At 40.6% G+C, this 26,397-nt stretch overlaps 1 protein-coding gene across 5 annotated transcripts in view; it reads left to right on the top strand.

Annotated features, from left to right (window-relative positions):
• Apba1 (amyloid beta precursor protein binding family A member 1) overlaps positions 1-26,397 on the top strand; it is a 203,184-nt gene that overhangs the window by 41,190 nt on the left and 135,597 nt on the right. The window contains exon 1 of one of the 5 annotated variants that reach the window (XM_047525012.1): positions 11,354-11,378. The exons of the other annotated variants lie outside the window; for them this stretch is intronic. The gene's annotated coding sequence lies outside the window, so the exon portion shown is untranslated. Of the gene's footprint in view, positions 1-11,353; positions 11,379-26,397 lie in introns of those variants that run through there. 5 annotated transcript variants of the gene reach the window in all.

The following is a 26,397-nucleotide window of genomic DNA, read 5'->3' as shown; positions in this document are numbered from 1 at the left end:
CCAGTAGCTGCACAGACCAAGAGGCAGAAGCACCAGAACAAGAAGGATCAACAGTGCTACCCTAGACCATGACCAAGGCTTCTGGAAACTACCTAGAGAATCACTGGCAGAGTCTGCTTTGGAAGAGTGAAGAAGTGAGAGTTCGATATCCTCAGACAATCAAAGCATCAATCAAGAACCCCCATTCAAGAAGAGCTGAGCTTGCATCTGCATCTGCTTGTGTTTCCTTGTTCTTCCAGCTTTTAATTCATCCTATTGGGTGATGCCGCCCATACTTAGGGAGGGGCTTCACTTCATTCAGTTCACTATTCCACATGTCAATCATTCCTAGACAGGCCATCATAGACACACCCATAGGCCTCTTAAGAATCAGCATCTCTTAATCCAATCAGGTTGACATTTCAAATTAACCATTACACAGGTGATCTTTAAGACCCTGCCTCTGATGGGCAGGAAGGCAACATCTGTCCAGTTTATCAGGTTGCCACATGGGGCAGCAGAACATGGTTTGTTAGTAATCACAACCAACACTGGGTTCCAATTAACTGTTTAATTTCTGTAGAACATCATGGTTTATTCACTAGTAATAACAGCATCAAACATTTGCCTCAGAAGCCTTCTGGGCCTGATTCACTCATATTTTTTCTGTTATATTCATGAAGGAAAGTTGGATAGCCAATACTCATTTAGAGTTGTGTGCCAGGTGCTCAGAGGTTCTTGGTATGTATATGAAGTCATTTGATCCCCACAGTCACAATCATGGGGCTATCATAAGTGTGTAAACTAAGGCACCAAGAGAATAAAAAACTTGCCCACGGACCCACAGTTAATATGTAGCGGGGTCTAGACTGGAATCTGAACAGCCTGACTCGAGAGCGGCACGCTCAGCCACTGTTCTGCATGGTTTCTCCACAGATAGAAATCTGTCATTGGATTTTCCTCCAGATTTTAGGCTGGTCAGGTGGAAGGGCGGTTGGGCACTACTCCAGAGAAGGCAGCAGTGTGGCCACACGCATGAGAAAAAGCAAATTGAGTTTGTATATTGCGGACACTGGGAAAAGTTAAGTGTCACACTCAGAGTAGGAAATTTGGCCAGAAAATCAGAGTGGGAAGATATCAGAACAGACTTAGATGACAGATAAGGAGCAGAATACAAAGGGACAAGAGAATCAAAGAGAACCACCATAGGGGTTACCTGCCTCCCAGTCCAGATGGACGAGGAACCGGATAAGGGCAAAGGAACAGAGATGTAAGAGGAGAACCAGAGGGGTGGAGTTTCAGGAAATCAAAATAGGTGGAGATTTTCTCCTACAAAGGACGGATAAGCAGTGTCAATTAGCAGAGTGTCAGATGAGTGGAAACCTGGAGAGGTGGTAGAAACGGAACAACTATCACATCACCAGTAGCTTTCAGAAATGAATTTCAGTGGTATTGAAGTGCCAGATGACAAGGTAATGAAGTGGTGTTAATGTACTGCCTTTCATGTAATTCATGTGATCTTATATGAAGGGACACCCTTGCATTTAACAGTTAGTAAAATCCTCCCAGTATCAAGGTGACTAGATTGCCAAGCAGTCAGCACCTGCCCAGCTTCTTTAGTTAAACTCACTTCCCTGGTGATAACGACCACTTGGTGAATACTTATTTCCTGTCATCACTCATCTGTACCCAAAGTCCTAACCATCCCCATTTTACAGATCATGAAACAGAAGCACTGAGGTTCTGTAGCTTGCCTAGCATCCCACAGTTCTTTCAAGGCAGAGCCCATATTCAATCCCAGCTCCTGGGTCTTTGGATTCAGTCCCCCACATGGTCCCTCACTCAGCCACCTGGGCCCTGCTCTGGTTCAGGCTGTCTCTTCATTTCGGGAGCCTCACTGTGGTTCACCTGTGCAGCACCTTGGTGTGTCCAGACTGGCCTGTCTGTGCACTTTAACCCCTCCCCATGGGCTTTTCCATGCAGAGATAGAGTGGAGCAGGGTCCTGTAGCAGCATTTGGACCCCTGTGGGGTCTCCTTGCCAGTCACAGGACTAAGAGGCAATATACTGTCCACCTAGAGTCTCTAGGAACTGGTTCCCAGTCCCACTGGCATGCTGGGTACCACCCATTTTCTTCACATGTACCTTAGAGCCTCTCATTTCCTTGCTCAAGACTGGCAAATCAATTTGCAGGGGGAAGATGGAGCTAGATGGGGCTAGTGTTTATATTAGTCTTTGCCCTGGATTAAAAAAAATTTTTTTAAGAGAAAACCCACTAGACCATCCTTAGGAGAAATTGGAAGCCCCCCAGCACCAATTGCAGACCCAATTTAGAGGAAGAGATAATGCTGGAAACTTGAACTTCACTTTCCAGAAAACAGACAGGGCTTTGAGACCAAAATGTCAAGGAAAGACTGTTCCCTGTTCACCATTTAATTGCTTGAGTGTTGGGAATCTCCTCTTTTCCTCCACCTCTCCCCGCCGCACCTCTCTCTCTCTCTCTCTCTCTCTCTCTCTCTCTCTCTCTCTCTCTCTCTCTCTCTCTCTCATGTTCTAGAGATTTTGAGTAACTTTTCACACCCAGAAAAAGATTTTTATTTTCATCAGAAAATTCTGTTGGCTGTGCGGACAGGGAGTGGAAAATTTGCCATTGATGTTATTCAGCAGAGCACAGTATGTGTATGTATCTATGTGGCACATGCAGAGGCCACCCAAGTGCCTCTGTCAATGTGAACAAGTAGGCCAGGCCACATCCACTACAATCCAGGATTTTAGAGATAACTGTGCATCAGGCTCAGACTTTTTCACCAAGCAAGTTATATTGTGTCAACAGGTAAAATCCATCCTGGCTTTTCTGTTTGTCTCAATCTATGTACAGGTAAGCAGGAAGGGAACCTGTGTTTTAATAATTGAAAGATTCTCTTGTGCTCTTTGAGATGATGGTAATAACGACGTCTTGCCCTTGTATTGCTTCTGATAGTTGGTAGAGCCTATCCATGCTCATTATTCTCTTTGAGGTTCAGATCACCCATGAGAAATATAGAGGAGGGAGATTAACCTGCTCTTTATGACTGGGAGAAGAGAGATTCGGAGATTAAGCAATTTGCACAAGGTGACACAGCTAGTAACGATTAGGGTTAAAATAACAAACAAGTCTGTATGTAGTATTTATGAGTCTCAAATTTCCTCCCCTAATTTATAGAAATCTTTCCAGTTGCTTTAGTAGTTCTCTCAGCCTTCATGAATAACTATTATGCGGTCACTTGAGTGTTTCTAAAGTAATGTGCACACTATGGATTCTTTCACGAATATAATTTTTTTTCTTATAGCTTTTAAAGATATATATTTCTCTTTACCGCTCAATGGATTCCTTGAGAGTGGGAGATTTTAGATTTCCTTTGAATTGGCCCAAAACAACAAACACTGCCTTGGCTTCAAGAAAGGTTGACTGATAGAGATTTGTAGCCCACGATTCTACTTAGAACCTCCTTAAAAAAAAAAAAACCAAAGATATTAGCTATCTGTCAAATGTTGAATATTTTGTTAGCAGTTCTGCAAAATATATCTTTATGAGCCCATGGGAGCAGTCTTGTTGACCCTATTTTGGAGGTAGACAGGAAGTGTGGAGAGGATGAGAGACTTAACCAGGCTTCCCCAGCTAATAGTTGGCAGGGTTAGGGTGTGGACACAGCCCTTCTGCTCCAACACATTTATACCTTTTCCTCTCTGTAAGATAGCTTTTCAAAGAAAGGCTGAAAACATTTTGCGAAGAACTTTTTGTAACATGTCTTACGCCCTGGCCCCTCCTGTGACAGTGAAATCTCTCAGCCTCTGTCCTCTTCAGGTTGAGGCTCAAGTCCCGCCCCTCTCCTCCTGGGAGGCCCCTTTACTCTTAATTAATTCTGCCTGTCTCTGATTCTTTGTAGTGCGGATGATCTTCAGTTGAATAGAGCTGGTGATCTTGACCACCTTTATGCCTCCACTTTGTTTGTCTCTTTCTGTGGAAATTATCACATCCTTCCTCTTGCCTTAACCTCCTTCTAGAACACTGAACTTACCCTGCTGTCCGGTAGCCGCTGCAGTGCCGAGAACAGTTGCCTTTGCATATACCAGGAATGCACTCAAGGTGGATGAATGAAATTGAGTCCAGGGAGGCCAAGAGCTTCCTAGACAAGTAACTGATGAAAACCCAGAGGCTCATGTTGTCAGCTCGTGAAGTCTGAGGAGTGCCGGTGATGCCCCACAAAGTTATCATCTATGACTGTGTGCGTGCTTGCCAAAGAGCCTGCTGCACTTCTGTGACCTTGTATTGAAATGACTAGCCCAGGGATGACAAATACGTAGCATGCATGCTGTCATGACCCTAGCCCCCCGCCCCGGGGGAGATATCCTGCTCAGTCATGGTACCTACTGTTCCCACACTGCATTCCAGACAGATTTTACCAAGCAGTTAAGGCTAACATTTAAGAAAATATATCTGCTACTCCTGTGTTGCTCTACCTAGGCCATGTGTGTGTGGGCGTGTGTGTGTGTGTGTGTGTGTGTGTGTGTGTGTGTGTCTGTTCAGGCTTGACAGTAAAACATTGGAAGCTAGGGCATTGTCGCCGCCCACAGCAACAATCCTGTGGATTTTTGTTACCGCTTGCAGCAACAATCTCACGGTAATTTATCGGAGGTGGACTGGAAACTGAGCTACTTCTATTACTGAGCTGCTTCCTTGCTTGTTTGCTTGTTCGCTAGTTTATAGAGGAAGAAAGGCTTTGCTTACTTTTAGTTTTAGAGGAAGAGAAGCTTTGAGAGGAAGAAAGACTTTGCTTAGAGGAAGAGAGACTTTGCTTAGAGGAAAAGAGACTTTGCTTAATTTTAGAGAATGCTACTCTTTCAGAGAGGCTACACTTATCAAAGGTCTATTGCTTCTTAAAGGTGGGTCACTTCTTAGAGTTGTGGGGTGCGGTGTGTGGCATGCAGCCTACGTCCTACAACCTGCGACCCCCGTGTTCATCTGCGTTCTGCAACCCGCAACCTGCGACCTAGAGGTGTCTGCTTAGTCCTCCATCCTGCAATCTATCAGAGGTGCTGCTTATCCGAGGGGCTTCCTATAGGTGCATGTCTTATATACCTAAGGCAACCAATCAGCTTGGGATTAGCACAATTGAGGCATGCCCTTCGGTACCAATCAAGAAAGAATGAAGAATATCTGTTGACCACTAGCGCAGAGGAGACATTAACTAATCAGGCAAAAGTAGATCATGCCGTGTTAACACTAACTATGCACCACCTCTTGGCTCAATGCCACCCGCCATCTTAGGGTTACCCAAACATGTCTTCTGCAGGGCATTAGCAATGCTAGCTGTAGGTATGTCAGTAAACACCTAGACTTGATCTTCTGATTGGCAGGAAAGCAAGATTTAAAAGGAGGTAAGGTGGCCCAAGTGTGAATATACTTAGTAACACTGAATTGTATACCTAAAAGTGGTTATCATGGCAAGTATTTCACTACCTGTTTTAAAAGGAGGTATAAATCCCAAATATTTGTTGGCGACAGTCTTATGGCTGAGTGGTAGGAGTGGGTGGAGGTTTTAAAGAGAGTAGAGATGTAGTCCCCATGTACCCTCTATAAAGTTCTTACATTCTCAACATTTTCCCAATCCTACTGCAAATATGTATCATGATCTTGGATAAATTTACTAAACTGAATTTATGGTTCTTACAGTGGAAGTAACAGGGAATAGTCAGTAAGTCTTGATGATGGTGATGATCAATCACATACTAGTAGATTAACCATTGTCCTAGTCTGTTTTATGCCACTCTAACAAGAATACCATGATCTGAGAACAGAAATTTCTTTTCTCAGTCTTGAGGTTGGGAAGTCCAGGACTGAGGTGGAGCATCTGGTGAGGGCCTGCTCGCTGTGTCACATGGCAGAAGGTGGAAGGAAAAAGGGGTGAATCCCTCCTCAAGGACTTTCCTAAGGGCACCTAATCCCCTTTATGAGGAAGAGCTTCCTGGCCTAATCATGTCTTAGAGAATCTGCCTTTTATTCTCCACACTGGCAACATTTGAAATTTGGAGGGGACACATTTAAACCCCACTGTCATTACTGATTGTCCAGACAGATGTAATTAATTGCTCAGTCCATTTCCAAGTTGAACAACCTTGGTAGTGTGCAGCCTTCTCTTCCATCAGCTTTTGGCTCATCTAAGTCAACCACTGAACCATGCACCTTACGCTTCTTTTGTTCAGTAAGATTTCCCACCCCACTCTCTAGGACAATGCCCAGCAGGAAGCTTTTTTAAAAAAAAAAAAAAAAAAGAATTGTTGAATGGACAAAGAAAATTGACATCTAATTTGTTTTTATATTCATCACAGTGCCCAGCCCAGTCTATCACCCAAACGGTATGTAGTTATTGCTAAACTGGTATTTTAGATTAACAGCAGATCCTGTACCAGGTTAAGCCTACCTACCAGCACATAATGAGAGATAAGTAAATACTAATGATTGATATTAGAGTATATCTGGGAATATTAAAGATTACAAGGTGGCAAAAAGCCACATCTATGATAGAGAAGGAAAAGGAAGATGTGGAAACATTGTAAAATTAGGGCTCCAAGTTGGGAATCTGTACTTGATAGGTCTGAACAAACCCAAGCTCTCCTGATGGGTGCTCTTTAGTTCAGTTTACTTTGAGTGACAGTATGTAATTACCCTCCAGGTCTTGATCACCACTTCTAGGGAATACAGGAGGACCCAGAAGGGCCTCTGGAAGATAATGGTGTTTATAGATGTTCTTTTGTGCTTCTTTACCTGAATAAAGCCAGAACATGTCAGAAATACTGTCTTTAAGGGGGTTACTACTTTAAACCAGTAAGACTGGTCCAAGCAATGTCCCTTTTCCCAATCCATCATTGCTCATCATCTCTGAGCTTTTTTCTAGCCCTTTTTGAATCTGAGTAATAGCAGGGAGCACTGGTTATAGTTCTGTCCTGTATGCCACCTCATCCCCTTTCCTTCTGAGTAATTTGATGGTGGTATAGATTCAAAAATTCTTTCCAACTTAAAAAAAAAAAGGAGTACACCAGATGGATTAAGATGTCTCTAATCTGGTGTGGGCGCATTAATTTATCACTGTAGCAGTTTCCACCTTGGTAAACATTTCTATTTTTTACTACTGAGTTTGCAGCCAACAGTGTTCATTATTTTAATTAAAAAGATTCTGAGATGTCTTTTCCAAATATGGTACTAAGTGTTCTTGGGGGAATACGACTACATATAAAAAGGATGAGTTGTGGGGTAGTTTGCCATATTATGTACTTCCAATTAAGTAAATATGACAATCTATAGAGATTAGAGTCATCTAAAAATAGTAGATGTGGCCTGTTTCTACCATGTACCATCTTGTTACTGCTAATATTTTATAGGCATAATCTAATAATAATTTACTAACATTAACTCTAATTATATAACAAATACTAAGTGCCTTACATACATAACTTCACATAGACGCTGTGAAAGAGTAACTGAAAATATTCCCATTTTATAGATAAGGAAACTAAGGCTTATCCAATTTAAGAAATGTGTTCAGAGTCAAACAACTAGTCAGAGATAGCCAGTCCAAGCAATGTCTCTGGAGCCCCAGCAGGTTGCAATCCTGGTTATTCCTGCTCCTGGTGAGAAATGACAGACCTGTTTTTGTCCCATTAATGTTTTACTTTAGTAAATCAGGTTAACAGAAAATACATGGGGGAAATAAAAGTCTGTGGTTTAAAATAAACAGGAACTGTAGTATGCTATTCAAGTGCCTTCGCTTGGAAGATTCGAGGAAGCTTGAATTAAAATCTATACATGTGTCCCAACACCAGGCCTCACAGCAACAGTGGAGGCCACTGCCTTTGCACACATGAACTCAAGACCAAACTTCTCATTTTGGAAGCAAATAAAATTATGGCTCAGATTGTGTGTTTTCTTTAAAAAAAAAAAAAAAAAAAAAAAAAAAAAAAAAAAAAAACTACTATGTTTCTTAGAAAGAAATGGGATAGTGTAATTTTGTTTTTTAATGTTTCTGTTTACCTTCAAAACAGGAAATCTCTTCATCTGCTGCTGCCACTTGTTCTCTTGCCCCCCCCCACCCCCGCTAACACACACTGCATGTGTCACTTCTGTTAGGGAGTCGCGTGTCCTGAGCACTATGTAAAGATTTTTATGGTACAGACCAGAGCCACTCCCTTATCAATATCGACCTTGTTTTTCTTCTCTGAGCATCAATGTCTTTAAAAGTGAGTAATACAAAGCCTACCTCATAGAGCTGTTGGGAAGGTTAAACTAAGCAACAGATGGCAAGTTCAGACCAGGCCTGTTGGCCAACAGCAGGTGTGAAGGCAATACACTGTGGGTCCCTCCTCCCCTTCCTCTCTCTCACTCCATGGCCCCACAGTTTGATGATGCTGGCTTTTGCTAAACAGAATCTATTCTTCACTAATGGAGAGATGGCAGGGAGGCCTCTTTGGCTGCATTGATATTCATAAGAAAGACCAGCTGGGGATGTTGCTCAGTGGTAGAACGCTTGACTGCCATGCGTGAGGCCCTGGGTTCACTCCCCAGTATTGGGGGGGGGGGGGATCTCAAATAAGAAAGATCATTGCCTTTGCTTGTATATCTGGTTTTTTTTTTTCCCCCTGAAAGTGATCTGGATATAAAATCAAGTGAGTATGAGAGTGGATTCTTAGCATTGTCAAACCTGTTGACAGGACTTCCTTCAGATTCCAGGAGCCTGGGAAATATGGATATATTTCTTGTGGTCACAGGAGTTCTCTTTGATAATTTTGCATTCATTCTCTCAATTGTTAATTCATTGACTTTGAATATATATATCTTACCACAAACTTAAGTACTCTGTAAAGACCTGGGAATAGCACCGTCAGCTAAATAGGCCCACATCTCTGATGACATGGAATTTACAATTCTAGTGAAATTCACAGTGATGATGATTTGAGAACAAATATCATATAAACATGTTCTGGACTCGCTGATGACCATCTTTAAACATTGCTGTAAGGTTTCGGTATATACAGTGACGTGTGACTATTAATTCCCTGACATCAAACAGATCTCCTTGCATAGTCAGCAGTTTAAAGAACAGAGGTGAATATAATTATAAAGGATGCCTTCCAGCTAAAGCACCATCAAATGACAATATGGGGCAATGTCTGTGGCAGAGAATGTTTCCTGCAGGACCTGAGTAGGAAAAAGCCCTTGGACAATTGAGCCATCACGTGGCATTCGGCAGCCCAGGGAGGTCAAAACCAGGCTCCTGCATGGGGATCTAATTCCAACAGTATGTACTTATCAGATTAATTAATGTGATTCATTTGGAATTTATTGGCTTTGCGTGTTTGTTTATATTATCAGTTATAAATTTGTACTGATTTTATAGCTATGTAAGAGCTTGAAACATAAGGTGTTTATAGCCTTATAATAATGTTTTTAGTTAGCCCGGGGAGGTCTGTGATAAATTTTTTACTGTAAAGGAGGTCAGAACCATTAGTGAAGTGCAGAAGCCTGGCTCCAGAGAGGGGTTCTTCATAGGTAAAATTCTTTGTACATGTAAAAAGTTTAGCAAAAACTTTTGACTAGTCCTTGATTTACCAGAAAAATTTTAAAAGGGTTGAAAGGAAAGTTAGTAGCTATTTCTTTATCCCCAAATTATTTTATGTTTCATAGTTGTGAGCTGTTGTTTTTTATCTTAGTCATGACTGAACTGTCAGGTGTCTCATTTTTCATGAATTCTCTTCAAAGGAAGACATTACAGCAATGGATCTTCCTTGCCATACCTTCCACTACGCACAAGTGGGGCAGGTGTGTGCACACACATGGCCCTGTGACCTTTTCTCACTAACTTACAATCATCACTTAGTGATGTTGGACCTGTCTTCACTGTATACCTCTTTATACAGGTTCACAAGATTTGTTTTTGTTTTGTTTTGTTTTGTTTTGTTTTAAGATTTGTTTTTAAAACATGTTTATTTTTCAGGGTAACTGGAGTCTATCCAAAATTTTAAAGAGCAACCATAAGGGAATTTTAGTAATAATTGGCACTTCTATAATATAACATAGCAGTACCTGATCTTTCCTCTAGATCCCAGGATCTGGGTCAGGACTGAGGAGTGATTCTCTGCTAGGACCTGGCATAATGCCATTGATAGGGTGACCATACGCCTGTCCCCATTTGTCAGGCATTGTCCAGGTTTATGTTTGCTGTCTCAGCTTAATTCACTCTCGTATGATATGTTGATAAATTGTTACTCTAATTATACAAACTGCTTTGGCATGTTGGTCCTATAGGATCCAAATGAAGCTGTTTCACAGAGTTACTTTCATCAATAATTCTCTTTCTTCATTTACTTTTAAGTGTAGTCCTGTTTGAATTTATATCATTGGGAAATATTGATATGTAAAGATATGGTGATATTCATGTGCTTTTGGTAAGATCTCTGTTAGGATTAGAAAAAGTTTATAATAGAAATGGCAGGGGTCAGTCACTTTAGATCAGGGATTGTCTGAGCTTCAGCACAACTTTTGCAGTGAGAGCTGATCAGAACATTTCCTGTCCAGGAAGTCAAAGCCTGTAAATCCTGTTAAAATTAATATCAGAATGCAATCTAGTAAAAATGAAAAAACAATAATAATTTTTAAAAAAAGGAAAGGATGTAAAAATTAAGAGCACAGGTCCTAAGAGAGTGTTGAAAAGAACTGTGGCTGTTAGCGTGAGGATTAAAAATTGCATAGAAGGAAAGAAACACAGAGGAAAAAAATAATTTTATTAAATTCTTCAAATTTTCAGAGGAAAAAAATGAATTTCAGGATTTATTTTAGGTTTTTTTGTTGTTGTTGTTTGTGTGTGTGTGTGTGTGTGTGTGTGTGTGCTAGGGATTGAACCCAGGGCCTTGTACTTGCGAGGCAAGCACTCTTCCAACTGAGCTATCTCCCCAGCCCTTGAATGTCAGGATTTATATACATTATTTTTTTGGAAACTTAAAAGCAAAATTGCATTATTGTGATCTGTCTGAAACAAATTTATCATTGACTGGTGCTCAGAAGTTTTGACTATAACTGCTGTTTTGGATGATGATTTTTGCCTTTGCCAGAAATTGCTTGTTTGGATGTGAAATCTGAGGTCTTACACCAGGGTTGTTTTGTGGACTATGGCATGTGGACACAAGATGAGGAAACCCCTTCTGATTGTTCTGGAGCCAGCTGTCCAGTTTGTCCATGGCCTGGGCCTTGCTTTACCTCCTACCTCTAGTTCTTTGACTATTTGGTTTGATTCTCACAATCCTCCCAGAGAAAGAAGAGGAAAGAAGGGGGAAATTCCCCAATACTGGTGTTATAGAAGAAGTCAAATGGTAAGAAGGCTGATTGAATCTGTTCAGCAATCTTTTATGATTTTGTGAATATTGTGTGTATGTTATTATCTTTGTCTGCCAGATGAGTATGCAGTAGTGCCCATTTATCTGCAAGGGTACATTTCAGGAAACCCAGTGGATGCCTGAAACCCACAGATAATACCAAACACACACACTTTCTCTCTTTCTCTCTCTCTCTCTCTCTATATATATATACACATACATTTATGCATATATATGTAAAACATAATTTTTATATAAATGAGATAAAATTTAAATTCTAAATTAGTAATAATAATAAAATAGAACAGTTATAATATGCTATATAAAAGTTTTGTGACTGTGGCCTCACACTTTTTCAGAATACCTTATTGTGTTGTAATCATTCTTATTGTGATGATGTGAGATGATTCGATACCTACACAATGAAATGAGGTGAATGAGCACTTATCAAGTACTATGGGCAGAGCTATTGCAGTTTAAGAAGTGATAGCAAAACTAGTGTGAATTTCTCTTTCCTTCTTTCACCAATTAGAATATAATTTCACCAATAGAATATTTATTCTTACCTTGGATCTCAGCAACCTCAGCATATAATCTTTTCTTTCCTTAAGAAGTGCTACCTTTTCACTTAGAAGAAGCACCTTACAACTTCTCTTTGTCACGTCTGGGTTACCAGCATTGTTGCTCTTTCACTTTGGGTCATGATTAAATAAAATAAGTTTTATTTGAACACAGTATCACAGCACTGTGCTACTGTGACAACCTTATAGCTGAGATGGTTACTAATAGGAGAGTAGTGTATATACTGTGGAAACACTGAACAAAGGGATAATTCATATCCCAGGCATGATGGGGTGAGATTTTCCTCACACTATTCAGATTGGCATGCAACTTAAAACTTATGAATTGTTTATTGTTTATTGTTAATAAATTGTTTATTTCTGGAATTTTTCATTTAATATTTTCCACAGTTGATCATGGATAACTGAAACTATGGAAAGTGAAACTACAAATGAGGATCTTCTAATGTATCCTATTTTCTTGTATATATTATGTGTTACCAAATATGTAACATTTTTTATTTTGTGAAAAATGGCAGATGCTAGAATAGAAATTCCATTAGGATCCAGGTATGGTGGCTCAAGCTCATAATCACAGCAACTCAGGAGGCTGTTACAGGAGGATTACAAGTTCAAAGCCAGCCTTAGCAACTTAGCAGGATCCTGTCTCAAACTAAAAAATAAAAAAGGTTGGGGATGTAATTCAGTGGTTAAGTACCCCTGGGTTTAATCCCTGGTTTAAAAAAAGAAAAAAATCCATTAGGAGAGACAACACTTAAGTAATCTGTCCCCTGTTGCCTAAAGCAATACCTGGTGCTCACACATTGTAAGAATGAAGGAATGCCACAGAGACAGGAAGTAGACTGGTTTCTTCTTATGGGGGAAGAAAAATAGGAGTGGACTGTTAAAGGGTGTACCTATCTTTTTGGCAGTGTTGAAAATTTTCTGGAATGAGATAGTGGTGATGGTTGCCCAATTTTGTGAACATATTGAAAACCACTGTACATACATTTTTTAAAAAATAATTTTTTGGAATGTTAATCGTTTCTCAGGTTTTAATTACAAAGAAAAATAATTGATAAATTATCTTACATATTGTCATAATTGGTGTTTAATAAATACAATTTTTGATGAGCAAATGGTTTTTTTTCTGTACCAAAATAGACTACATAATTGTTTCAAAGCTTGGTTTGTTTGTTACTAGTTATATGACTGGATAGTTATCAGTTACAAACACTTGAATTTAGGAATTTCAAGATTTACTGTGGAGTCTGACTTTATTGGGAATGAGAGGGAGTTGGAACAGACTTTGAAAAATGTAGTAGAGTCTCTCTGGGAAAGTAGTTTTGTTTGTGAGTCCTAGATAAGAGTAACTGCCTGTCTCTTGGGATTGTATGATTCTAGCACTACCAAAGGAGATTACAGTGTAATGCTTTTTGAATTTTTTAATATTGGAGGAGAGAGCCCTCTGTCAGAGGTAGTCTCAGTTCAACTCCTTCCATTTCTTTTATTCTTTGCACTTGTTAAATCAATTTAAAGTTCCTATGAATCTGCTACTCTTCAGAGAGTAAAATCTGTCAAAACAGATTAATGCCATCACCCAAAACATTTAGCTATACTGTGACAACTAATCTGGAAGGAGTTATCAGAATTCATGTAATTTAGCCACTTAATCACTGACAACAGGTGGTTATACCCAGTCATTCAAGCCTGCAGAGGCAGGCTGGGGAGGTAAGGGTGGTTTTACATCCTCCTTAGCACAAGGTCAGGGAGAATTCCAAACATATGTCTTCCTGCATTTCTGGTGATTTTCGATATCTTGTTTTCTCTCAAGCAGTAGATATGAAATTAGTTTGAAAACATTGTTTACTGTTGTGTGGATATGTAGTGTCATCTTACTATATCTGAAGGACTCTGTTGAAAGAAATAAGAAACTGCTCTGATCAGAGAGGAATTTAAACATCTTTGGATTTTGGAATATATTAACTTCTTTTGTTTGAAACTTTCCCAGAAGGTGAATATTCTGTATTGTTCACATTTAGCTAATGCTTTCAATAGCTTGCATCTTCTTGTTGACATTAAGATATGGGGACCTTCTGCACATACTATTGTATTACCAGCTTTTCTTTTTGTCTGTAAAATTATAGATGTGTTAGTCAACTTTCCATCACTGTGACAAACTACCTAAGAAAAACCACTTAAAGGAGGAAAGATTTATTTTGGTTCATGGTTTTGGAGGTTTCAGTCCTTGGTCAGCTGACTCTAATGCTTTGGGCCTGAGACCAGACAGAATGTCATGGTGGAAGGGAAGGTGGGGGAAAGCCACTCAGCTTATGGAAGCCAGGAAGCAGAGAGAGAGCAAGGAAAGGGCCAGGGACAAGGTACATCCTTCCAGAGCCAACCACCAGTGACCCACTTTCTCCAACTAGACCCCACCTCCTCCAGTTTCCACCACCTCCTGATGGTGCCATTACATTATGAATCCGTCAGTGGATTAATCCACTGATGAGGTCAGAGCCCTCACGATCCCATCATGTCCCAAAAACTGAATCCCAGAATATTGCTGCACTGGGGACTAAGCCTTCAACATGAGCCTTTAGGAGATATTCTAGATCCAAACCATAAATACTAGGAATACCTGATATTTATTAGCTATAAGCTTTGTAATGCTGTTAGTATTAATCATTTGTGATTTTTTTTCTACCACATTTTAGGAAGTGTACTCTGCCCATTGTTTACATATTATCTAATTTAATCCTTCACATTAACACTCTAAGATGGAAGGTGAGTTAATGTCTCCTCGAATGACAAGGAAGCTTTTATAAATGGCTCACAGCTGGTGATAAGGCTGGATTCTGACGGTGACCATTGGCTTCTTTCTCTTAAAGCGTTTTCATTTGCATCTCTTTGAATTCTCACAAGAACCTGCCACCCTCTTTTCACAGATGAGGAAGCAAGGCTCAGGGTGGCCCAGCAAGTAAGAGACAGAAGCTGGATACAAACTGAGGTTTCCTGCCCTTGGCACCTGGTGTTCTTACTACAGAATTACCTTAGCCCTTGTCAGGAGATCACCAATGGTTGCGACTCTGCTTTTCTTGACCTTCTTCACTCTTCCAGGAAGACAAAGGAAGGGGAGCTGACAGAAGTCCTAACTTTTATGGCAGCCAGAATTGTGAAATGTCCCCTTGTCACGGTCATTACCAGAAGACAACAGACCAGATAAGAAGTGGGAGGACATGGCTGCTTCCCTAGACAAACCAGTGGGTGTCCTGCTTCCTGAGGGAGGAAGGGGCTGTAATTAGATGTTTGCAGAATGTTACCGGGCCATCTTAGATCAGTCTTACGAAAAACTCATGAAGGCTTAGAAAAGAAACTCTAACTGGGTGACCTTCTGACTGGCCTCCCCCTTTTAGGGTGACTGTGCTGGTTCTTAACATTTTAGACGTACAGACCCTTAGAGTAGTGATGCTCACACTTCTGAGTGCGTGAGAATCCCCTTGAGGACTTGGGAAGACACAGCGGGCTGGGTGCCACCTCCAGAGGCTCTGGTTGAAGGGGGCTGCAGAGTGCCTGAGAATCTGCTAGAATTTCTAACACACTCCCAGGGATCCTGGTGCTGCTGGCCTGGGGACCACACTTGGAGAACCACATTCTTAGGGAATTTTCATGAAGGTTCTATGTCCTCTCCTTGGGTAGGTGCCAGGTTGATAGCTGGAGTTCATGAATTGTCAGTCTCTGGCAAGCTGGTTTAAGAGTACTAGTCTTTGGCAATGAATACATGAGGGTATGATTTGAAGTTGGTTTGGTGAGTCAGTTCAAGATAGTGTCTCCAAGACAGTGAGAGAAGGTCCTGAAGAACCCAGAGGGCACCCTGGCTATTGTGGGTTAGTGGCAAGAAATAACTGAAAAGTCTTTGAGGTATTTGCAAAGTGGTTATAGGCGCTGACTAAACCACTCTTAAAATATCGATAGCTGGGATGAAATGCAGTTCTCTAACTGGCCACTAATATTTAGACTATGTTTTGAAAATTTTTGGTAAAATATACATAAATCCAAAATTTACCATTCTGACTATTTCAAGTGTCTAGCATAATGGCATCAAGAATATTCACATTGTGGTATGAGCATCACCATCTTTTGCCTTCAGAACTCTTTCATCTTGCTTAACCCAAACTTGAGTCCATCCAGACAGCAACTTCTCTCTGCCTTTTCCCCCACCCCTCAGCCCCTGGCAACCACCGTAGTAGAATTACTTACTGACTCTCTGAATTAGACTCCCTAGGCCCCTCATATAAGTGGAGTCGTACAGTATTTGTATGTTGGTGACATACAACTTGGTGACATACAAGTTGGTGACAACTTGTTTGAATAGACTTTGAAACAGCTATAAAATGCCCTAATAATAACCCTAACAGTGAATGGGATATAAACAAATAGAACTTGAAAAGAAAATCCAATTAGAAAGTTTGATCTCTGAGCTTTAGAGAATCCTCTGTTGTCCAATAGAAACCTTTTCCTTGGTACACCCTAGGCCCAAGATTACTCTGGACACATGGATCCCTTTCTCCTCTCCTGACAGGTAAACTCTGTTCCTGGTCTTATAAGAATCCTATCCTCTTGAAGCCCCTAGGCAGGACTGTGTCTTGGACCACCAACCTCATCCCTTTACCTATTCATTGGCAAATAGATTTACATTCAGCAAACATCAGGTGCCACTCAAGGTGCAAAAACCTAGAAGGCGGCCATATTCCCTCTGCCTCCTTACCCTCCCCCCACCCCAGAGTTTCCCTCTGGGGCCCAAAGAAGTTGAGCAAGAGCCATGTCCCTACTTCATGTGTACTTTGCAGAGTGAGATATTCTGCCTCAAGATTTCCCAGGTGACAAAATGTGTGACTTCAAATGTCTTTTAAAACTTTTAACTAAGTCAGTGGGAATCTTCCTATAATGTGTCTGTCCTCCCATGCCTTAAGCAGAATGTGCTGGGTGTAATTTCACCTTTCCTCCACAGCCAAGGTCTGCATTGCACTGTAAATATTGATTTGCTCTCCCACTCACTGTCTCAGAGCTGCTGCGTGTAATTCAGCAGCTGCTGCCGTTTCAGCTGTCACTTCCCAAGGTGTCTTCAAATCCCTTTCTCATCTGCTAGCTCTGGGAAGATTTAAGGAGAAAATCACATGTTCTAGGTTCTGAATCAGTTCACTGGACTGAAGAATGACCGTGGTGGAAGATAGTTTGTATCTCTGAATATCAGCTGTCTACTTCCATACGTATAGAATACCCAGTACAAATAGTCCTGGATTTAGGATGGTTCAACTGATGGTTATTTAACTTCATGATGGTGAAAAACTGGTACATATTCAGCAGAAATCATACTTTGAATTGGGAATTTTGATCTCTCCCTGGGCTAGAGTTCTGTGGTACAACACTCTCCTGTGATTCTGGGCAAAAGCAGCCAGCTTGCAGTCATGAGAGCCAACAACCATGCTCCCCCATAATCTGTATTGCTAAGCTAGGGTGTTCAGTAGGTTAGGTGTCCTCAATGCATTTTCAACTTACCATATTTGCAACTTAAATGGGTTTATCGTTAAACCTGTCATAAGTTGAGGAACATCTGTATTTAGCTGCATATGTGGTACCAGAGTAGGGAAGACTACATTTCCCAGTTCCTCTTGCAGTTATGTGCAGCCAGTATGACTAAGGGCATGTCAAAGAGACATAAACAGAGTGTGGCTTCAAGGGGCAAGGGTCTTCTTAAAAGATGATGTGCACCTGTCTTTGTAACATGCTTAGAACATGGATATGGTGTGTTGAGTGTCAGCTTGGCCCATGAGGATATAAAAACCACATTTGAAAAAAGAGAGAAGAAAGTCTGAAGCTATCTGGTCCCACATTAACTGTCACAGCAGGCACAGTCTCATTTATATAAAAGAGAGAGAAACTCATTTCTTATTCATTCACTGGGAGTTTGTGTCTTAGTGACTTCCAGCAAAATCACATCAAGGAACACACAGGTAAATCTAATGAAGGGATTTAGATGCCTCAAAACGAGAAGTTCTACAATAGTAATTTTAAAAATTGTCAGCAGAACCCTAACATATGAGTAGGTATAAAGGAAGTCGCTAGCTGGGCTCAATGGTGCACACCTGTAATCCAAGTGTCTTAGGTGGCTGACGCAGGAGGATTGCAAATTCAAGGCTACCTTGGGCAGTAAAGCAATACCCTATCTAAAAACAAAAAGTACTTTTAAAGGACTGGGGATGTAGCTTGGTGGTAAAGCATTCCTGGATTCAATCCCCAGTATCACAAACAAAAAAAAAATGAAGTCCACTGGGTGGGGCTTGTCGAATCCCATTGGCACAGCCTTCTCTTCTTTCTTTGTGACTTCTACTGTGTTCTGTTTGCAGTGCTGGGGATTGGATTCAGGGCCTGTATTCTGACACTGAGTCACACTGCCAACCTTGCTTTCCCTCCTCTCCACCGAGGCTCAAAGACCTCTTCAATCATGAATTGCTACAGAACACAGTTTGAAAACTAGTGTGCAGGAAGTTCTCTTCCTGGGAGGTGAATGGAGCCAGCCTAGGACTGTTGTGTCCTTAGGACAGGCTGTCTCCTTAGGCATCCTGCTGGTATCATTTACCACTAGCCCATGGGACAGTGTGAACTTTAAACAGCTTCACTCACCTGAAAATAATCTGTGAACCCATAAATACACCAAATGTGTTTTTGAATGGAAATAATTATTACTAAATCCATATCCTTTTTTTTTTTTGCATAGGACAAAAGGTCCCACCCTTAGATTACTGTCAATAAACATAAAATGGCATATGATTTAGTGATCCACCAAACTATGTCTTGGAAAACTGGCTAAATCAGTCTCTCTTTGCCATTCTAACCATGATTCTGTTAATAAGCAAGAAGGCAGAAGACATGGATTTTCTTCGGTCTGTTTTGAAGTCCCCAGTAAGTACAGATTTCTTTGGGAACCAAACTAGAAGAGGGGGAAAAAAAGAGATTGAAAATATTAAACAACAAGAATTTGTTTTATTTACTGCCTGCATGGTATTTTAGACCTTAGGCCAAAAGGCAACAGTATAGAATATTACCCACATCATCAACGTCAGCCTTTTTTTTTAAATAAGAGCACTAATTTTATTTTTTATTTACTTTTATTTATTTGAGTTCTTTTTAGTGGCTGCTTTTATAGAAAATCTTTTGAGCCTTCATATTTCAGCTTCATGTTACCAATATCATTACCTCAATAACAATATATGTATGTAGAACCTGTATTATTAATATTTATAATAGTTGTCATGAATACAGTATTTGCTCTGTGTCAGTCTTTGTATCAAGCATTTTCTTTCACATTTCTCACTGGTCATAAGCTAAATTTTAATTGTTAGCATCCCACATGACAGGTAAGAACACTTACATCCAGAGAGATTAGGTAACTTATCTAAAACTAATGACAGCAAATCATGATTCCAGACTTTCAACAGACTGAAACTAGTAACAGCAAATCATGATTCTGGCCTTTCAACAGACTTCTTAACCACTGCTTCCCCATCAGAAAGTATGATGTGATTGGTCTATTAATATTTTGTTCATATTGTCACCAGTAACCTTCAATTGTATTATTAGTATATATTATTATAATCCCAAATCATATAATCAAATCATATTGTGCCTGATCATATTATCTTTACCACAACCATCCTTTTTAATTGCATCCAATAATTTTATGTCATTCTTCTCTCACTCCCTAATTCTCTCATGTTCCTAGATTTATCTTTCTTCTGATCATCTCCTGCATAGATGAATAAGGGGGACTGTTCCTCCAAGGGATAGTTTGATTTATTGGCACACTGAAGGAGATGGGGGCCCGAGAACCTGATTATACACCCCAGTTCCTCAGAATGTGACATATGTGAGCCACCAGCATTCATGTCATCTGGGAGTTTAACAGAAATACAGACTCTTGGGCCTTACCCGAACCTACTGGATCAGAATCAGCACTATATCCCACCTTCCCTACCAGTGACGGTGGTCACATTAGGGTTTGGGCTGTGTGGCCCTTGTCCATGCTGCAACCATGATGTGGCATAGATAGTCCCAGAGACTGTTTCCAAAGGGCAAAAAGTGGACAGAGCCAGCAGGAAGAAGACCCAGAGCCTGTGTGGTCCAACTCAGGGATGTGAAGAGCCAAGGGGAGGAAAGAGTCAAGACTTCCTCAATATATGTAAAAGAACCTGCCTGGAACCCAGTGCCAGAAGATCTGACACCTCTGTTGTTGCACAGAAACAGAAAGATCTCAGTCCAACTGAAAACTATAGAAAGTTAAATAAGAGTTGGGTAGTCAAGGTCAAAAGTCATTTAAAAGAACTTTATTGAACAGATTTCATAAGTAATACATCCTTCATGGAGGAAAAAAGCTGATAAAACAAAATATTTCCTTCTTGAAAAGTAATTGTGTTTATTTCGCTTCATTAAAAAAAAAAAATCCTAGCCCTCTTATCTACTTTGGCTTTCATTGGGATCAATAGAAATGTGAAAGAATTGACCTCATTTGAAATTTCCTTTCAGCAAATGGTCTAACCTTTGTTTTCTGCTCCATTGTTTTTTAAACTGGTGCATAAAAATAATGCTTGTGTTCTGGGCATGTGCTGACTTTAACCGCCTATAATTTCCTGATCCACACATTGCATCTATTCCCTGCTCATACATGACCCTCCACTTCTCACCCTCTGTAGTCCCATCCGTGTTCTTTTGGCCCCTCGTTGATAGTCATTTAATAATTCTTATGATTACAATTCTTTGAAAAAATTTTTCCAGTGATGACTAGATCTAAGCAAGTGAGGTATCACACCCTGCATTTTTCCTATCAAAGCAATCTTATATTATGTATGCATAATGGTGTGGTTGCTGATTTAAAAACCAATTCTAGAAGAAAAAATGCCATGCTTCCCAGGGATTATAAATAAACAGACATAGATAAGCACAGGTATATTTCTGTCAGGTTTCAAATATTCCAACAAGAAGAAAGAAATGTTGCTTGACTTTCAAATGGAACAGAAATGCAGGCTCACTCTTTGTAGTTTACATGCATTATCTTTGGAAAAGAATATGATATCATGAGGGATAGATACTATAAAGGCAGGGGTTAGGGTCTTCTAACAGTGTAATTCCTCTAAAGGATTTGAATTTCTAATACTCATGTTTTACAACACTTTTTAGTTGCAAATCTTTTTATCGTTTTATCTCATTTAATTTGGTAAAACAGCATAACATTTCTATGTACATAGAAAACCTCAGTTTCTATTTAATGGATATGGTCATATTTACAGTACAACTCTCAGGTTCAGGACAATTTTATTCTTAGCCAAAGGAAGAAAAGCTTATATAAGAAATCATTTTCTTTGGCACAGAAATGATGAACTTTGTGACCTATAGGAATGAAAACATCACAAAATACTGCGAGCGTAAAATGCAGAGGGACATAAGATTCTTGTTCAGAATTTGAATAGGGGTAATTTAGGTAAATGACTTTCTAATTATCCAAAATGATGAACGTATTCATTTAAAAAATCACTTTTACTAGCAAGAAAACATAACTCAGTGAGAATTCATTCTGTAAAATTGTTCCCAGCCACAATGCCACAAGGCGAGGACTGGTTGTTGTGACTTAAAACATCCATCGCATCCAGGTCAGTTGGGAAGGCAGAAGGTGCCCTGAGGACGGGGCTTGCCAACACTGGGCATGTGTTGTTGACCGCTTATGTGACATAGAGTGGTCCTTGTCTTTTAAGGAGTTTTATACATTGAAACATTTAAAAATACCTGTTAACTTTCTGTATTGGGGAGTATAAAATGTTATTCCACTGGAAGAACTTTGAGTTGATTGTGAGTTCAGGAGTCCACAGGAAGGAGAAAAAAAAAAAAGACAAAATTAAAGAGGAGCAATAAGGACATGTGGAGGGAAGGGAAATACAGCTAACTAGAAACCATTAAGGCTTCAAATCAGAAGCTGTACCTTAAGGAGAGGGAACCTAACATGCAGTACACCTGTCTTCCTCGATGCCCTGCCTCTGTTTCTAGAGGAAACCATCTCATGCCATTTTTCACCTCCTCTCACAGTTTGGGACAGAAGTACAAGGGCCATCCTGGAGTCATGGCAACGATGGGAAAGGACTTCCTTCATGGGTCTATTCAGATTTGCACTTGGCAAAAAACTTTCCACTGAAAGCAACCTATCAGCTTTCTCTTAGGCTTTTGGCCTTAATGTTGAGCTTACAACCAAATCTGGGAATTAAAATCTGCAAAACATTCTGTGTGCCATGTAGCTGTCTGCAGTGTGCCTGGGAGAAGAAACCTGCTGTTATGGGGTACCCCACCGTGTCCCCTGCCTACCCCCATCCTGGAAAGACAGGGAGTGAAAAGCTTGGGAAGCACAGGGTATGTACTCAGTCAGGAAAAGACTGACACAATTAGCAGACATTAGAACACAGTTGTCTGGAAATTGAGGGTGATTATTTCTCCTTCATTGTGTGTAGCATCCTTTTGAGATTGTTTGGGGAGGGATTTTGTCAGATTGGAGAATTGTGATTAACGATGAGGGCCTTGTCGAGCCAACCAGCGTGAATGCATTATCCTCAGTTGCTTTCCCATCTGCACACACAGATCACTCAGTGCCAGAGCAGCGAGGCCTTCAGAACTGAGCTGGGCAGCCCCATTATTTTGGCTGATGAACAAACAGACTCCGAGAGGGTAAGGGGCTTACCCTAGAGCACATAAAGGAGTTGGCTCCAAGTCAGGACTAGAACTAAGATCCCCAAGTCCATAAGATACTGTTTTCCCTGCCAAACACAATGCCATTCCATCTGCCAGTCAATTCAACTGCTGTTTATTTGAACCTCACTGTATCTGCCAGGAATTGAGCTAAGCTCTGGGTTTCTAAGAGGGGTAAAGCATAGCCCCTCTCCAAGAGGAGCTCATAGCCTGGGAGGGAAGAAGGTAGGTAACTCATCATTTAAAATTAAGACAGGAATGAGTGCGGGTATAGAAACACCACAGAAAAGCACCCCAGGAGCATTCCAAGGGCCATTTGGGATGCTGGAGGAGGTGTTGTTTGAGCTGTGGCTTCAGAGATTGGCAAGGGGAAGTCTAGAGAAGATAGAGGGAAAGGGCAGCCCCACCCCAACCTTCCAATACCAAGACGATTCCTTGTGGTCCTCTTTAGAGAAGCTGTGGGGTCTTCATTTAATTCAGTAACCTCATTTCTCTTAAAATGGCAGGTGGGGGATACAGTGATTGTTTTTCAATTATTCTTTTTCTCTTTCACTGAGTAGAAGATTGACCTAAAACATTTGGCCAGAGATAAATAGAAAAGCCATTCCCAGTTTGAATTGCTTGAATCTATTTCAGTCAGGATCTCATATGATTTCAGCTCTTTTTGGAAACTACCTGAATTGGGTGGTAGGGGAACCCAAAATGAATTTTAGCTTTGATGCCCTACAGACTACCTCAGTTATCCGAAAGGCCCCGTTGGAACCCGTGAGTCAGATGAGATGCTGAATGAAAGCTGTAAACTGAGACCCCCGCCTCTCCTTGTTTCTGGTGACTTCATGCTCCAAAACTGTAATGACAACTGCATATGCAGGGCTCCGATTGCTCATGAAGGAGGAAGGTGAACTAGTGGGAAAGAGACTCATTACTTGGAACTGAAGAATAAGGAGGCAAAAGAGCAGAGAAAAGGAAACGAGAGCGGGAGTCTGGCTTCATGTCCATCATTGGTCCTCTTGCCATGAGCAGTGAACTCAAGCACTAATGCTTGATTATCTTCTGAGTACCAATTATTCTACTGTGTGCTTTGGGAATGCAGAGAATGAAAAGATACTGTCCTTCCCCTGAAGTGCCTATGTGTGACAAGATCTCCTTCCATATAAAGTAGAACTCTACCACTGTTTTATCTAAGAAGTCATGTTATTGTCAACAAGGAAATCTGAACCTCAGTTGCCCCATCTGTAAAATTTACAGGCATATCATTAGATTTAATGAGAATTCTATGTAAAGCATCTCACATAGAACCTGACATGTAATATGTATTCAGTAAATATTAGCTGCCATCCTCATCATCATTGCCATGCTTTAGAGGAAGTAAACTGTGACATGAACCTTGATGTCTATGTTGACACTTCCATGTGGAGGCTTCACAGGCAAATCAAACTTAACATGTCCAAAAATGGGAGTCCTGTTATTTTCCTCCCCACACTGGCTCTTTTCTTACCATCTGATTAAATGGCATCTCCATCTAAGTTACTCAGGCCCAAAACTGGGGAGACGTTATTGATTTTCTCACTTTTCCTTCTTAATTTTCAACCCAGAAGTTTGTCTGTGCTACTTCCAAAAATGCACCATGAGTTTTCACACTTCTTATCCATCCATATCCACTGCTATGACTGGTCCAAGGCATCGTGTCTTGCCTGGACCCCTGGCCCTGCCTATCTTGCCTCAACCATGGGACCCTTCTATTTTCCCCGATTACTAAACTCCATCAACACTGTTCCCTTTCTGTTCCTCCAACATGCCAAACTCTTTCTTTGCACTAGATCCTTCATCTACTGGAAATATTCTTTCTCCTTCTCTCTCCCCCACAGCTTTGTGACTTTATTTGCAAAGTAAGTCTCTGTTCAAATGTCATTTTCACAAAGAGGTCTTCCCTGACACTGCTCCACCACCTCCTCCCTGGCATCTAGTTTGTTATTGTACTCTGTTATATTCTTTCTGGATCATCTCTCAGGGTACCATAAAAAGGGAAGAAGTACTGGATGATCTCTTAGGATGTCTGTAGAAGAGGCCTTGGAAGTGACTTATGTCACTTCTGTCCATTTTTCTTTACTAGAGTTCAGTTGTAGAGACCCAAACTATCTGCAAGGCAACCTGGGAAATATTTTTTGTTCAGGAAAAGGAAACAGTGTAGTGAAATTGTCTTCGACTCTCAGAGAACACATAACTGAGGGTCCAAGGTGTGACTTCATCTGAATGCTCCTTAACTCCAGACTCCAGCTTTTCCCTCTCCATCTTGGAATTCTCCTTCTCTTTGACCACATTTTCAGATGGGTTCTCCTCTCACTGACGCAGATAGATGCAGAGGCTTCTCATGTTGTCATTTATAGTGTCAAACAGAATCTCCTGGAAGCCACAGTAGAAGTTTTATTGACTGATTTGGTTACCTTCCCATCACAGAACCTTTACTATGATGAAGGAACATGTCCTGTCGATGACCTTAGACTAATGTTGTGTTCCCAAGCTTGACTTTAGGGGACCTGGTGGGGACCCACTGAACTACAGTGGATCAAGATTAAGGAAGGGTGGATCTCAAAGGTACTGTCATAGAAAGTAGGATGAATGGATGCCGAAGACAAAAAGAAAAAAATCAAATGTCCCCTGTTATCAGCTCATACAATTTATCAACCAACAGTGTGCCACTCTAAATACTCTTAAACAGCTCATCTAATGATCAGTGGATCTCATTTTCTTCTTAAATTACCTCTGACTGCAATTTCCAGAAGTATATTGTACAGCCACAACTATGTTGAAAGTACTTAGAAACTCTTGTGAGTTTTTTGTTTTATTTTTTGTTTGTTTGGTTTGCTTTATCTTACTTTAGCCTGATTTTTTTGTTGTTGTTGTTTGCTGAGGAGAAAACTATCTTCATTCCAGTAAAGAAACAAATAGTTTGAACTATTAGAAAAAATTAAAAATAAATAAATAAAAGAAACATATTTTGAGTTGTTAGTTGTAATGGACAGACAGGACTTCCATTATATGAGCTCAGTTCACCTCTGCTGAGTTCCTAGAGAATGAAGTTATAGCTCATGATAAGGTTGAAGGCTGGACAGAGTAGCTGAAATAGGATGAGAACAAGATCCGTAGAGAATCTGAGGAGGTTAGAAGTCACAGTGTGAGTAGTATCATCTACATATATATTGGCATCATTAAGATTTATGATGGCAGAACGGATCCAGAGCCCAAATAATGAAACTGTATGACTCAGAGGGGGTTGGATTGCTGAAAAAGCCTGAAGGGGTTTAGGGAACAAGAAAAGAATGATCTAGAAGCAGCATTGAAAAGTAAGGAAGACAGCAGCTGCTCTTCCTAGTCCAGAAAAATAAGGACTGCGGTAAAGAAACCACATTTGAAATCCCTGCAAGGGAATCAGTTCCCTGCTCAGAACACCAGGTTGTGGCTAGAGAAAGAAAATAAAGAACAGTCCATGGAGAGGTTAACTTTGAGACTTTCTTTCTAGAAGCCAATTCACTGTGAGTTTGGCTCAGGTATGGGCTGAATCGAGGCAGACCCTTGTGTCAGTCAGCCAGAAGCCATGGTCTGTTGAGCGATGGTCACGCAACAAATATGTGTTGAGACCTGTGATGTGTCAGCCCTCTGTTAAACTCAGCAGA

The sequence above is a fragment of the Sciurus carolinensis genome, chromosome 14 (assembly GCF_902686445.1).
Source record: "Sciurus carolinensis chromosome 14, mSciCar1.2, whole genome shotgun sequence".
In the NCBI taxonomy this organism is placed as follows: Eukaryota; Metazoa; Chordata; class Mammalia; order Rodentia; family Sciuridae; genus Sciurus; species Sciurus carolinensis.
This window is presented reverse-complemented; position numbering and strand designations above follow the sequence as displayed.